The following is a 14,802-nucleotide window of genomic DNA, read 5'->3' as shown; positions in this document are numbered from 1 at the left end:
CCTTCTGCAGCAGGCCAACCTGCAGCTGGCTCATATGCACCATCAGCAGAATCATTTGGAACACAACCGGGGACTTCACAAGATAGTACCATGGCCATCACTTCAAGTACAGCTGACACTAATGGCAGGCAAAAGAGGGCAACAGGGGAACCAAAAAGGACATATGAAGCAAGGGCTCATCTGGTTACCCTCAGCACGTGATTGGACACAAGAAGCTGACACACACAGCACAATGGAAGATTTGGGACCACATAACGGTGGAGATTAATGCAGCCACAAGTTCATTTGCGACCACGTTTGGCCTTGGTAGGCTCCTTGGCCTGTGCAGCAGCTCTTCGGGGACGGCCAGATGCTGGGGCAGGTGGAGCAGATGATGTTGAGGGGTTGGCTGGTCTACCCCTCCTGCCAGCAGGGAGTGTTGCCGGTGGTAATGCACCAGAAACGGATGACATTAGGACCCTGTTGCTGGTAACCAGCTCCACCATAAGCTCATTATGGTGGAGGAGGAGATCATTTTGGCGGGTGGCTTGCTCGGCCAGCACCTGAGCACTTGCAGCCATGGCCTGATGTGACTCAGCCATGGCCTGCATGCTCGCAGCGATGGCCTGCTGGGTGCTGACCAAGCTCGCCAGGATCTCCTCGGTCCTATGCATCCGTTCTGATGCCAAGTCTCCCTGCTGGTTGATGTCCCCAAGCATCTGGGCCAAGGCGGCCAAATCGGCTTGGGCCGATGGCGGCTGCTGCTGCACAGGCCTACCACTGGGGCCAGGTGGCACGGACTCCTCCACCTCCTGAGCAGAGTCGTCACCAAGCGGTGGGGTGTCTGTGGAAAAAGATAAACACAATTAGGAGACATTCTAAGATAATTACTTGCACAAGTTTATGGCATGACCAATATTTACCTTCCAGAAAAGACGCAAACACTTCAGCTGGGGCCTCGCTATCCATCGTGCTCACCCCCCTGATCTCCTCAACTGATATACAGCTCTCGGCCATCAACTCCAGGGGGGTGAGCTCTAGCCCTGATGGCATGGGCCTGGCCCCAGATGTCTGGCTGTGTTCCCACCGCTTGGTCATCTTCCTCTTCAGGTTGGTTTTGAAGTCCTGCCACCTGCAATGTAAGTTGACATATTAATACATGTCACTCCAGATGTTAGCTGTTGCAGCCATTGCTCTGTGCTACATATTACGACATGTGATTAATGTCCGAAAGATAATATTACATGCAACTATGATATCCACCGTTACAATACACATTCACAATCACCCTACTCTAACTCTCACCGAAATAACATGGCAATAATGTATGTGTATCGTAACAACCTCACGGGCCATTTGCAAAATCCATCTAAGCATCAATTCAATCATTACTTGGCTATTACTGGGCACATGTATCACAAAACAACTTGCCTCTTCTTCACATGGTCCGTCTCACGAACTTGTGGCGCTACTTCATTAATCTCTGCCGTTATCTGTTCCCAAATCTTCCATCTGCGTGTGTGTGTCAGCTTCTCCGATGGACACTCAATCCAATCACGTGCTCGGGGAACCAGGATGGCAAGCTCCTGTGCTTCATATGCCTTATTTTTTTTGGGTGGTTCCTCTGTTGCCCTGGCTCTCCCCTTGCCACGTCCTTGGCCACGCCCCCTGTCACGTGTCGCTGCACTTGAAGTGCTGGCCATGGTACTACCTTGTGAAGTCCCCGGTTGTGTTCCAATCAATTCTGCTGATGGTGCATATGAGCCAGCTGCAGGTTGGCCTGCTGCAGAAGGGCCAGGTGTAGGTTGCCCTGCTGTAGAATGGTCAGGTGCAGGTTGCCCTGCTGTAGAAGGGCCAGCAGCCTCCTCATTACCCACTGCCCGCATGTGCAGTGGCACATAGGTGGTGCTGGAGTCCATCTGGTCAAATAGTTGCTGCAGATCTGGGTCCACCTCTGGTTGTGATCCAGACATGTTAGCAACAACATGGTCACCTTCTAATACACCTTTATATACTGTTTGTGTATCCTGTTTGGCGGACATCAGCGGCAGCTGCGTTCCGTGCGTGAGCGTACGTCGCTGTTTTTTCGCGCCGCATACGGTGGCGGAAATTCCATTGTGTAAAACCTGGCGAAAGTTCTACATGAAATACTGGGCACCAATGCTAACATTGCATAGAATCTTCTGATACACCTGTGACTATTGCACAATACACATGCTATTTGCTAGCATGACATGACATTTGAGTCATGACTACTGTGGTATTGTGACGTTTGATTGCAAGCTAAAAGTAGCCCAATCCCTTAGATAATCCAGGCCACAAGTCATGCAATACTCATCTCTACTATTATAGACCACACATGTGAGAGGCCTATAAATAGTGACTTGCTGCTAGAATCATTTGTCTCCAGATCTGGACTTGTCAGGGTCTAAGGTAAGCTCTTCCATGCTCCTTGTAGATATGATATCCATTAACAATGTAAGTGTATGAATGTATGCACCATTGCCTCACTGACTACAGATTGTTGGGTCAGCAAAGTGCGTGTAGCATTATTGCAACATGTCACATGTTCACTATTTCACTCACAGGTCTTAAACCTGTGTGGGTTCATCTATTGCAGGACAACATGTCCCAGCAATAGATGAAATGTCTCATAGTACATGATGTCGGCAAAAAATGCTGACACCTTTATCTGAGTGTTTGGGACGGTGTGTATTGAGTTCATATTATTGTGTCATCATTATAGAGTCAAATGGATCTGAGGGATTTCACGGGGCGGCCATCTATTGTACGTATTGAAGGCTACAAATCTATTTGTAGTGGGATATGGCCATTATGTGCATAGGTGCATCAGTATTTATGTTCATTTCTTTATAGGTTGCTGAAGCAATGATGCGCTACATGGAGAGGAGGCTAAGGGCACTTGCGGCTCTCCCCACTCGTCGGCCAAGGAGGCCAGGACGTGCTAGAATCTATCGCACACGGGTGACTCTGTTTGCTATGCCCGATGATGAGGTACTTACTAGGTACCGGTTACCGCCACATGTCATTCTGGATCTGCTCACCTTAATTCAGAGCGATCTGGAACCTCTACACGGGATCACGACAGCAATTCCGCCTCACACACAGCTGCTGGCGGTGTTGCATTTCTGCGCCTCAGGATCATTCCAACAAGTAGTGGCAGTACTTGCTGGAATATCTCAGCCGGCCTTCTGCCGAATCCTGAGGCGTGTGACGTCGGCCATGTTCAGGCGCAAGGGGCACTTCATGGCCATGACATTTGCCACCGAGACCCTGCGCAGAAGCCAGCAGGCCTTCCATCAAATTGCTGGCTTCCCTAATGTGATAGGGGCTGTGGATGGCACCCATGTACCATTTGTGCCTCCATCTCGAAGTGAGAAGATATATAGGAACCGCAAATTGTTCCACTCACTGAACGTGATGGTGGTATGTGGCCCATCCATGGAAATTCTCGCCTTCAACTCGAAGTTTCCCGGAAGTGCCCATGACTCTCATGTCATCCGACAAACCGGGATATGGCAAAGACTCCAAGAGCTGGAAGGCCGTGATGCGTGGGTTCTGGGTGACTCCGGTTACCCATGTACGCCCTGGCTACTTACGCCGTACAGCTACCCAGCACCGGGCCCACAGGAGGCATTCAATCGGGCGCATGTTGCCACCAGGCAAGTGGTGGAGCGCTCAATTGGCCTTTTAAAAGGTCGATTTAGAGTGCTCCACCGCACTGGTGGTGACTTACAATATGCGCCTCAAATGGTGTCGAGGATCGTGGGCCTGTGTATATTTTTCCACAACATTGCTGTGCGGCGTGAGATACCCTTTGATGAGTGGGAGGTACCATCTGAGCCGCAAGATCCGCCCATGCGCCCATCCCGCGCCCCTGAATGCCGGAGGGGATACCAGCTGCGGGACTCTGTGGCGCAAAGATACTTCAGGTACATGTTATCGAGTTGACAGAACACACCAATTTTAGTCAAAATCAGCCCTTCAAATAAGTACAGTGTGTTAGTTGTCAGTGTTACAAAACTAAAATTAGCCAGCCTGCCCTCCTAATGGCAAAGAAATAGGAGATATTTATCATATGTGCTTAGTTTTGGGGGAAGTTCAATATAGGTGATAATTATTATACCTTGTACAAGGGATCTTATGTGTTTGTTATATCTTCATTATTGTAGTTGATACTATCCCTGATGACTGGTGAGTACATTGATTTATTCTCTAATGTGTTGGGGATTTTTTCCTGTGTTGATGTATGATTTGTTTGCAGATATATATATATATATATATATATATATATATATATATATATATATATATATATATATGATATTTGAATTTATTCACATGTTTCAACATTTCAAGGAGCAGGCAGGCAGGCAGGCAGGCAGGCAGGCAGGGCTGGTGTATAATGCTGGTCTCAGGATACCTGCAAGTATGTGTATGTGTCTTTGACACATAAATGTACGCATACACATAGATGCATAGAGTAAGTAATGCTAACTACAGCTATGCGTTGCTAAGCTATAGCACGCGTTGCTTGGCGGAGCGAGGCGTCATTGGATTTGCTAAGTGCATACACACTGTGTTTTATATATATCAGATTTGTTCATTGCCATACATCAGCACTACTGTTTTTAAGGCATGCGAATTTGTCACCATTTGTGTTGGCGCAGAGACGCTGTTCATGTAAAGATGAACAATAAAGTTATTAACACAAATAACTGTGATCAACCAATGCCACCACCTGATTGGTTGATAGATGCCATTGTTAACATGGCGGAGACACGAAGGGCAGACCCCTTTACACATGCGGAGCTGAGGGTTCTGGTCTCCGTCATGGAGACAAGGCTGGGCCGTGCGGGGCCCTTTATAACTAACCGCCATAAGCGGAGGGCCTATGCTGCGGCAGGGCGCCGTATTTACGCCCGCACTCGGGTGCGGAGGTCCCTCGGGCAGCTCGAGAGGCGGTGGTCGGACCTCCGCAGGCGCTAGCCCCAGCTATTGCAGCAAATCAGGGGCGAAATTGCTGAATGTGAGTATTTTAGCTATGAAATTTCGCACTTACAACATAGCATATATAAACAATAACATGTGTCTCATGATAAGTGGGTGTCCATGGGTTTAAAAGTCCATAGACTGTTATGTGTGCTTCTTCCTGGTTAACATGCAGTCATGTGGCTTTTATATGTAATGACATAGCATTGAGGATTCTGATGCATACAATGTGCCAGATCTAATATGTGTTACACATTGATAAATGCCAGGGTTGTAATGTTTGAACAAATTACTAACAATCACATAATAATTTAAATGTCACATTTTTGAGTCCATTAACAGTAAGGAGCTACTTGCCTGCATCGTTTGCCATCATTATCACCCTTCCATGTATGTCTTGTTATGGATTAATACATGTGCCCCAATGACCCGACATTGACCATGATTTTTTTTTCTACCACACAGCACGAGCCCGAGGCCGACAGGCCCGTGAAGAGGCCGAGGCAGCCCTGGCCCAGGAGGAGGCCCAACACCCAGAGGAGGAGGTGGCGGCAAGGGTGGAGGAGGAGGAAGTGGAGGAGGAGGAGATGGTGGAGGAGATGGTGGAGGAGGTGGTGGAGGAGGAGGAGGTGCCTGAGGAGGTGGTGGTGGAGGAGGTGGAAGAGGAGGAGGTGTTGGTGGCGGAGGAGGAGGTGGAGGAGGAGGTGGTGGTGGTGGAGGAGGAGGTGGAGGAGGAGGAGGTGGAGGAGGAGGAGGAGGAGGTGGAGGAGGAGGTGCTTGTGGCGGAGGAGGTGGACGTGGTGATGGTGGCAGAGGAGCTGGCGGAGGAGGGGGCTGAGGAGGCCACGGTTGCCCCAGAGGAGTCAGATTCAGAGGGGGAGGAGGCGTGCCAAGCCCCGGAGTCCCAGCAGATCGGTATGTTTACATAATGCATCATTCATGAAGTAGTTGTACTGGTATTTGTTATGTAGCACTGGTGATTAAAAATTTTGTTCCAATACTATTCATATAGACCCCAAAGTGGGTAGCTACAGATACAGGTACGGGTTAGATGGGGTGTCCAAGGCATCCCTTTCATCCAGGACACCTCTCAATTACACAGGTTTGTGGGATGGGTTGGAGCTCCATTTTGACTGCCACATAACCGTTGTAGTTAAACAGGATCCTGGAGTAAAGGGATGAGTGGATCATTTGTGGATTAAATTCACCTGCTGCAATCGTAGATTATGACCCATCAAATAGTGGAATCTATATTGTTGGTGAATGTTATTTATAAACTCTAGGATGTATGCTATAAATGGAGTATGGGCCGGCCTACCTTGGAATGGAGTCAGAAGTTGCCAGTGTCCCAGGAGCCTCCTCTACCTAAACACCCCCTGTAGTTCAGATTGTTTTTTTGCCGTCACAGAATTGTAGGTTGGTTTAGACAGAATTATGATTTTGAGGATGTGTACTGTGCATTCCTGACATTTGCATAACTCCCATGCCACGAACCATCACTGAACTTAGACTGAGCAGATTGTGACAAGTTCTTATTGACGGAGGCCATGACATGCTTGTCATTGGTTAGTCATGGGTGGGTTGTGACTGAGAAGAAACACTATGACTGTTATGTCTTCTGCAGAGTAAAGGGTAGAGGCAAAAAAAGACAGTATGTAGTAAATAAGTTTGCATGTATGTATATATGTATGTGTCATATCTATTTATCTATGTGTGTCTCTATCTCTCTACATAGATAGATATATATATATATATATATATATATATATATACACACACATGTCACCTAGCATTTGTGGAATTTATGTCGCAGTATGTGAAATGTATGCATGAATAACATGACTAATTTTTGCCCCTTTGACATGCCCACAGATGACACCACACCGGCAGATGAGGGGGTGCGTGGGGCCCTCCTGCGGGCGGAGCACCACTTGAGGCTCCTGCTAGCCGACCTGCAGGACCTCAGAGATCTGCTGATTTAATTTATTATTTGATATTTTTTTATTTATATGTTCATTGTGTTTTCTAATAAATTGTTTATGCAAGTTCACAGTTGTTGGTTTTCTTTGCACATTAAACAGTATATGTGTAGATTGTTTATAATCTTTTACACAGGGTCTAATACAAACCATTGCACTTAAATTGCTGTAAGGGTTAATGTGTGCAATGCATGTGTTAGGCATGCTTGTAAGGATATATTGGCATCTAATTGATTCCAATTCCAAATAAGCAGTTTTTTATGAGGATAGGTAATTGAATAAGTGGGTCATGTGATGTCTTGCAGAAGATACTTAATAGTGGGTTGTTTGGCGTAAATACTCCGCTTACGGGCGGTAGCACCGCTTGGCTCCCGGTCGGATGCGGTATTTCCGAGCATACTCTGTAATACTCTGTAATACCGTGCAGAATCGGAGTGTTTCTCCCGCACACGCATGGTTTGTATGTCGTCCGTAAACACGCCCTGTTCTTAAAGAGTGAGTCCGTCCGAATGCGGAGGACACGTGGGCGTTTCTACGGACGATTGCCGCACGCGGCAAAACACCGTGGCGTGCGGACTGCTCCGTAAGAATGCGGGAATATCCGCACCGATCTGAATAAGGGCCATAGTGTGTAACATTGCAATATTTGCAGATGACACAAAATTGAGTAAGGAAATTAACTCAGGAGAGGATGTGGAAACACTACAAAGTGACTTAAATAAACTGGAACGGTGGGCGGAAAGGTGGAAAATGCAGTTTAAAGTTGAAAAATGTAACGTAATTATGGGAACAAAAATGAACAAGCTACCTATAGGCTAAATTAAGTTATTATAGGGAATTCTGCTGTAGAGAAGGACTTGGGGGTCATCATAGATGAAACATTGGGTAATAGTTCACACTGCTCAAGTGCAGCAGTAAAAGCAAACCGGACACTGGCATGCATTAAAAGTATGGATTCAAGGGATGCCAAGGTGATAGTGCCTCTTTACAAGACATTGGTGAGACCACACTTATTATATAATATTGTGTTCAGTTCTGGGGACCGCACCTTAAAAAGGACATAAATGAATTGGAATAGGTACAGAGAAGGGCAACTGAGTTAGTAAAATGTCTTGAATCACTAGAATACAAAGATAGGTTAACTAGGCTGAATATGTTTTCACTAGAGAAACGGAGATTGAGAGGTGATATGATTAGTATGTTCAAATACAGGATTGGGAATCATATTGAACTGGGAGATGAATTGTTCACTAACAGGCCTATACTTAGAACACACTGGCATGTACTGAGGCTCGAGGAAAATAAATTCCGTACTGAATTAAGAAGAGGATTCTTCACTATTAGAGCAGTAAATTGGGAGTGATTACAGCAACTACTGTTAATGAATTAAAATAAAAACTGGATGCATTTCTGGCCACTAAGGGAATCCCATAGATATGACTTACTTTAATTCAGTAGTTACAAGTTAGATAGTTGAACTTGATGGACTAACATCTTTTTTCAGCCTTAATCACTATGGGCGAGATTCAACAAACTGAAAATGCGGTAAAAACCCTGTTTTCGGGGTTTTTAACGCATTTTCATATGCAGCAAAGCCCCACCGCCGGGGCTTCACTGCGGGGGGTTACGCCAGTTCTAGATGGCGTAACCCCATGGAAGCCTATGGGCTTCCCTTCGCGTCCCCCGCCCCCTGCCGATCAATGCCGCACCCCCCTCACCTGTGTCCGGGCAGCCTTCTGCTGTGCTGCCTGGACCAGTAACCTCCTCCTCCCTGCACCTCTTCCGAGTGCAGGGAGGAGGAAAGGAGCACCCACACAGTGGGTAAGGGTGCAGGGAGGGAGGAGGGAACCCGCTGCACATCGCCGGCCTTCGCTTTGGCGTTAATAATCGCATATGTTAATGCATATGCGATTATTAACAATGCGAATGCCGGCGATGTACAGCGGGTGTTATTAGTGAATCCCGCCCTATGTCTGGAACAGGGGTACACATGAAATAGAATACAAGGGTTCTGAGACCTGAATATAGAACACAATAAAAACTGTAAAGACTGATGTCATTCTCTCCAGAGCAGTGGCGTAACTATAAACTTAGTTTCCCCTGCCAAAAAAAATCTGGCGCCCCCCCACCCCCCTTTCTTTAGTAAAACATGACAATGATGCAGACTGGTTACCTGGGCCACCGCGCGCCACCATGTGTACTGCTGCAGCTCCCCAGGACTGACGTGCGCCCATACGGCGGCATACGGAGGACATCCCATCCACTGAGATACAGTACTGTAGCCTTCTGCCACCGGACTTCACTTCCAAGGACCGACCAGGGATACTAGCGGAAGTGTGTGCGGGTAATGACACTGGCCGCCTCCAGGTGCAGAGGAGGCGAGGGGACTGGGGAGGGGGGTTGGGCTGTCACCTATAGTATGCAGCTACAGTACACAGCCACCACCACCCACTACTACTGAGTGATACTAAACTGTGTATTCATATAGGACAGCAGGTATTATTCAGTGCGCCCTGAGACCACTGGCTCCCCCAAGCCACAGCTGGGGCTGCCACACCATAGTCACGCCACTGCTCCAGAGCGATAAGATGCCAACTTTGCAAAAGGTAGACTATACAAGATACCTGATCACTATTATCTGATAAGTTGCAGCCGCCATCCTTTCCACGTATCCAAATCACTGAGCTGCTTATTTTTGTGTGTGCGTGTTTTTAAAGGTTTGAGAATGTGACCTTGAAATGCTGACTTCTTTATTCTTCAGTGGTAGATTCAGTTAAAGAATGTTATGTCCTTTAAATAAATATATATATATATATATATATATATATATAAATAAATATTACAGGTTGAGTACATACAAGCATTTTAGATAAGGGTTTTTTCCAGCTTTTAGAATATTTTATTTAATTTTGTAATAATAGTTTCTATTAAAGCTTTAAGATACACACACAAAAATATCAAGGGGGGGGGGGATAAAAATTAGATGGGGTTAGGGTAACGATGTAACATAGAAATAACATATAAACAATAAGTAAAAAGCATTATAATTGAAAGTAGATGATATTAAACACCACATGATGCACAGGAAATGTACATGTTAATGTTCCAGTAGGCCAACCACAATGTATGCAAATATCAAACAGTATGGCTAGAATTTGGAGAGTGTAACATGAAGAGATCTTATTACGGCCTCGATGGTCCCCCTGGCATCCACTGTGTCCCCCGGCTTCCACGGTGGCCTTCAGGATACTTTTTATCGGTCCCAGGGGTGCATTGCGTAAGTTTTCAGGTGTTGTGATGTCACCCGTGTACTCGCGCAATGCACCCCTGGGACCGGAGATGCCACTGAAGAGGGCTCTGAAGCCTGCCGTGGACACCATGGTTTTTGGAATATTTTGGTTTTTGGATATACGGATACGGGATACTCAACCTGTATTTGATTTCATATTCCCCTCCTGGGCTGAGAAAATTACATTTTTGAATGCTCTTGTGTGTCAAAATGTCTAGATGTTTTACATTTTAAAACCATTTTATGCCACAAACTGAGATTTTAAAATATATACAAGTATTTAATTTAGATACTTATTGTAGTAACTGTGTGCAGAAAATATGAGTAAAATGAATGGTAAAGCAATTTGCATTGCATCACTTGACTTGGAATTGTTCCTTTTCTAAATTGAAAGTTTTTTTTATTTACATTCTTGGTATTTTCTTATACCAACCTACTGTATAAAGCCGTGTTCTGCTCTTGTTTGCTTCCACCTTTAAGGTTCTGCTTTAGCTCTCACTTGTGCACTGTAATGTTCATACATAGCGGTAACAAAAAAGGCCATGTGGCAGAAGTCTTCCCAATCATTTTACTTAGCCCGGATGTAGCATGGCTCTACAATATTGGACTATGGGATTGCAGGTTGGGGTTGGTACTGGCACTTTAACTAAACTGTTGCTTTAAAAAGTAAACCCCTCCTGCACCCCCATAATGCCAAAGATAGTGCACATTTTAGTGGGCTGCCTTGAACCATTGCTGTAAGTCCCTTTCTTACACGGGACTTTAGCCCCGTACTGAGTGTAGTTTAGCACAGATTGCTCAGCACACATAAGGCACCAATACACGCTTCGATCCCGGAGTGCGTTCTGTGCTTAACTAGCACACATCGCATCGCATTGTATGCCTTGTGCATGCGTTGTGCATGCAATACGATGCAATGCGATAAAAAGCTAGTACAAAAAGTATGTGCAGCACATACTTTTTGTACTGTGCGATGAGGTGCCGCGGGAGCGCGCACCTCTTAGCACACATCGCACCGACGGGATTGGTGCGTGTATGGGCACCATTACTATGCACCAGTGATGGAGAGAACACTGGCAATCTGACCAGATCTTGACTACATGTAGCCAAGATCTAGTCAGGTGATGGAGAGGCGTGGTGTTGAGCATCGCCAATGCTTGGGGCATACATACAGAGCGATCCATGCGTAATATCTAAGGGATCTAAACAGATCGCTTAGAAATAGGGCTAAAATTACCCCTTAGTGTATGAAAGGAAGGAACTTACATCAAAGACAAAAGAACAAAAAACTTGCACGAGGCTCAGTAAAGAAAAGTTTTTGTTCTTATTAGTTTTTTTCACTAGTGGTTGGTTTTATTCTAACAAATTTCTCTTGGTTACTGCTACTCCTTAGCGGACTCTCTTAAAGTACTGGTAGGGGAAGGAGCTTACTTTTTAAAGCCACAGTTTAATTTATATGCCAGCTCCAGACCCAACCTGCAATCCCATGCTCCACTGCTGCCCAACCTGCTTAAGTGAAAAGGATTCAACAATAAGGGACCAAACTTCCTATTTTAATAATTTTAGGGTTAGGCTGTATTTAGGGATAGTTCCATTGCAGAGGTAGATATAGGGGGAGATTCTCTAAACTAAAAATGTGGTAAAGACCCTGTTTATCAGGGTTTTTATCGCATTTTGGGATGCTCTAAGCATCCCCCGCTGGGTTACCACGACGGGGGCATCGCTATAAAAATCGGTACGTATGTAATATCTGGGCGTCCGATTTTTTCATTGCATCGCATGCAATATAGTGGCATTCAATTCATGCGACGCGATTTTTCATTGTAAAGACCCGATTTTCAATTGTGTAGTCACCCATATGTGATTTCATACCCCCACTATCCAACTATGCATGGAGTTGATTTTATATAGTGTGGCGAGCGCAGAGAGCCACCGAGCCTGAAGCGTGGCGAGCGTAGCGAGCCCCGTGAGGGGAAGCAGAATACATGTAAAGTAATCCACGTCCCCTCGCCACACTTCGGGCTCGGTGGCTCGTTACGCTCGCCACACTATGTAAAATCAACTCCATGCATAGTTGGATAGTGGGGGTATGAAATCACCCATGGTTGACTATACAATTAAAAATCGGGTCTTTACAATGAAAAATCGCATTGCATCACATGCCTAAAGTAGTGGCATGCAATGAAAAAATTGGGCGCCCAGATAATACATAAGTACCTTAAAATCTGGTGATGCCCAATAGAAGCCTATGGGCTTCTAACGCGATCCCCTGCTGCCCCACAAAGAACCCCCGCCGCCCCGCACTGCCCCCCCCCCTCACCTGTGTCTGGGCAGCACAGAGCTGTGCTGCCTGGACCTGTGACCTCGTCCTCCTTGCACTATGATCCTCTTATGGGTGCAGGGAGGAGGAGAGCCAGACCCCCGCCGGAGCAGCAGTAAGGGTGGGAGGTGGAGCCGCCGAGTCCCGATTAATGTGTGGCACCCCACTACAGTGGTGCCCCTAAGCTGCCCATACGCCATAGGGCTCAATAACTGTGGCTAATGCTGCTGAAGGGATGCCATTCTCATTGCCCAGTACTGAGGGGGTTAATCTGGCCAGCAAGCGCCCCAGCTCCCTTTCACATGCAAGGAGCATGTCTGGCTCCTGATTGGCTGGCTAAGAGAGCGCGGAAAAGAGGAGGTCAGAGTTGAAGGAGTTCTGCAGAGCTGAGCAGTGTGAAGGAGGAAGCGTGCTGAGAAGGGAGAAGCGGAGCGCGACTAACCTGTGTTGTTGCAGAGTGGTGCACAGCAGGCGTTTGAAGAGGAGCAGCGTGCAGCCGGAGACAATACGGAGAGGAGCGGCCGTCATCGCGAAGTCCAGGCTGGTGATTGACAGCGGGCGGAGAGAGAGACGGGCCGCACCGCTGAGTAGAAGCCAGGAGGAGAAGGAGATGCTGACCGCGCATTGATCCAGGAGGCAGTCACAGGTGGTGGAGCTGAAGGCCAGGATCTGGGCAGAGGAGAAATGCCACGGCGGGAGTCAGGAACCGCGTGAGATTAAGGAGAATCGTTAATGGCCGGAGTCGGCATCTGTAGCAGACGCAGCAGATACACTGGGCGTCAACCCCTTTAAGTAGCCTCAAGGCCTTCCCACATACCCATTCAAGCCGCTGATGCCCTTGTCCCCTGCATACAGCCTTAAAAGCGGGACAGTGTGTTATACCCAGGGAAACAGGCCCCGGAGAAGGCCGCTACGCTTCCCCTTTATTAGGCAGAGACTGTCCTATAGCTGCCTCCGCATCAGCCATTTATTGAGGCGGGCCTTGCACCTTCAGTCGCAGATCCACATACCCGGGGAAGCAAGAAGGGGTTTCACACATCTGGCCAACGAGAGGCCAGTGAGGAGCCACGGAATGGTTAGTGAGTATCAGCAGGATACATGACCCCATCGCAAGGTTTATTATAGCGCAGGACTTCTTTATTAACATTCTAGCACATCCATTAAAAGGAGCTGCCCCAGGTAACAGGAGCTCGCTTGTCCCTCATCAAGAGGTTGTTGTTTACTTCAAGTCTTTTAGAAGGCCATTGCATCACCCGTAGGGAGTCACCCTAGGTAACGGGGACTTGCCTGTACCCCTTTAAACAGGGGACTGTTAACTCATTCTGGCCAGATTCATAGTAGTGTGCACACGCAGACAGGGACCACCCTTCCCCTGAGGATTGATCTTCGTGGGACCTTTCTTTGAACTCAGTGACTGTGTATTGTAGCTGGGACTACAGTGTTAAAATACACTTGTGTAAGGTATAGCGCCATCTGGTGAATATTCAGAGGTATTGCAATTGATTTACAGTAGCGTGGCTGAATGCTAGTCCTATTTTTCCCTGACGTCATTTTTCTTAGAGTGTCTTCTTCAATCACATTCTTTGGTCATTTCTTATTAAGGTCCTCATGGTATGTCATTATACATACAGACATGTGAAGGTTATTGTCTTTTTGGATGAGGAATCATAAATGAACAGTATTGATCTGCCCTTGTCTTTTGTAGTGTTCATTGGCTGCTAAACTCAGACAGCAATGGTTAAATGTCTTTTTCATTCATGTGTTGTTTGCATAAAGTCTTTGAAGGTATTGCAGCAATTGCATAACATCTTTCTTTAATAAATACTCATTGCTGCTAACCGTGGTTGCCATCTTTCTTGGTGGGATTCCCCGGTGTGTCCCATCTCTTGCCTCCAGTGTCTACCATCTACTAACAAGGGCCGTGAAGAGAGCTGCATTCCCTCAGGTACGTGGTGGTACCGACCGCACTCACAGGGGCCACTTGTCACAACTGCAAGAGCTGTCCTTTGCTATAATTATAGCATATGTTACAGCATATGCGATAATTATGTATGCGAAGGGCGGCGATGTATGGCGGAGCTGGGCTGCGCATGTAAGAACATCCCGCCCTAAAGCTGTAAGTATTTGTTATTAACTTTTTTCTTGTACTTTAAAGCCACTATCCACACTTTGAAGGGAAATGGTGCGTGTTTTGTTTCTGTTTAACAGTCAACAAAGGATGT

The 14,802-nt window shown here is 46.7% G+C and overlaps 1 long non-coding RNA gene across 1 annotated transcript; it reads left to right on the top strand.

Moving 5' to 3' along the window:
- The first annotated feature begins 5,767 nt into the window (after nucleotides 1-5,767).
- LOC146059118 (uncharacterized) lies at nucleotides 5,768-7,042 on the top strand. The gene is made up of 2 exons (XR_014470156.1): nucleotides 5,768-5,907; nucleotides 6,865-7,042. It is a non-coding gene; the product is annotated as an uncharacterized LOC146059118 (long non-coding RNA).
- Nucleotides 7,043-14,802: the final 7,760 nt, after the last annotated feature.

Source organism: Crinia signifera, chromosome 2 (assembly GCF_055691185.1).
Source record: "Crinia signifera chromosome 2, ASM5569118v1, whole genome shotgun sequence".
NCBI lineage: Eukaryota > Metazoa > Chordata > Amphibia > Anura > Myobatrachidae > Crinia > Crinia signifera.
The sequence above is the reverse complement of the archived record's forward strand: the minus strand, read 5'-3'. Positions and strand labels throughout refer to the sequence as shown.